Here is a 1,649-nt window from a genome sequence, read left to right on the forward strand (position 1 = left end):
AACACCTTACTGCCTTCGCACTCCTGTCGCAGAGGACAGTACGACTTTACCCCCAGACCGTCTCGTAGCACGATTACTCATAGTACGGGGTCTCGCTGCTCTTGGTCTGGCTGCTCCCCTTTGGCCTTCCTGGCATGGTTGCACCTTGTGGAACGAAGTTACAGCCAGTGTAGCCCGCGGGGTCATTGCAGCACTGAAGCCCGACCACGACAGGTAGGTGGCAGCTTTAGGTCGGGAAGCTGCCATTCAACGTCGGTCAATCGCTTGAAATTTTAACCTGTCGATTAGCCTGACTAGTGAAGCAGATATAAAACTCAGCTAATCTAAAAGTAGCTTCCCTCGGTCGTGCTCACAGATTCGAAGATAAACTGCTTATGTATGTTAGCTTATTGGATCTATGCCATTTCCCCGCTCCTGTTGATTGGAATATCAGGGCCGAACCCAGAAGCAGTTGTCAAAAGGAGTCCTTAAACAATGTCCAGTCTCTTTGGGAACTAGAGCTTTGGTCTTACCTCTTGGACAAGGGACACGCGGCCGATACTAAAACGACACTCGAAGTCATGTGTGGTGTCCTTTCACCAACCGAAAGGATAGACAACGCAAGATACCCAAAACAGGAATTACGAGTCACACGTTTATCCAACTCTCCACCTATGAACTCAAAAGAAATACGGGCTCTCCAGACATAAAGCTGTCACTTTACTGTGGTGGGTGGGCCTCAATGAGTCTATAATGATCATTCAACTGTAACAGCCTTTCGGTGCCAAACTGCCACGCCACCCGAAGGAAGCACGAGGGCTGGGATACTGCCAGATTGCTTAAGCCTAGACAGGGGAAGTCGAGAGGCAGAGGTCAGGTTCGAACCATGAACCTTCTGGTCAATAACTTCGCGCTCTAACCACTGAGCCATTTCGTGGTATCTACGGCGTAAGAGTTGTGCTTGGTTCAAGGGCAGAATGGGTTTTACTGGGTGGGATTCCACTTAACAGTCGTCCCGGTGCCGTTCGTTTGACTGTTTCTATCAAGATCGATGCATTTTGACATGGTAAACAGTGTTTGCTTGTTGCGTCTGCATACGACGCGAAAGATATGCCAGAAAGATGGTTTGTATCGAGATTTATCACGATTACTCTGCTCAGCGATAATTGTGGATACCGCTGTCGATTGAATGCCCAGGTCGGACAACTAGGTCTAGACGAGACGCAGACCAAACAAAAGCCGAAAAAAGGGCATACACACTGGCCGTGAGTGCTGGTGGATAACGATGGCCAGGTAAATGGAGAAAGACTTTATAACGAAAAACAGCCACACCATATTCCAGCACAACGAGGGTGTAAGTTAGTGAAAAAAATATTAAAAAGGATGAGACCGCAAATCATCCGCAGAAATGTCGCCCCGAAGGGTGGACCGAACGCCTTCTTACAGAACAAGTCGCCACACAAGTTCCTACCCCAACATGGAGGACCAGGAAACTGTTTTGGAAAGATGTGGCACGGCGCTCCGAAATTGGTTTCGTTTCTTTGCTCACGCAAGTGTGGAAGAATTCTTTCGCTGTTGAATCTATTCATGGAGGCAACACGTGTTGAATTGGTTGAATTTTCACTCAAATACAATTCGTGGGTGCAAATCTCTGTCAGAATACACCCCGT

Source organism: Opisthorchis viverrini (assembly GCF_000715545.1).
Source record: "Opisthorchis viverrini unplaced genomic scaffold opera_v5_106, whole genome shotgun sequence".
NCBI classification, from domain to species: Eukaryota; Metazoa; Platyhelminthes; class Trematoda; order Opisthorchiida; family Opisthorchiidae; genus Opisthorchis; species Opisthorchis viverrini.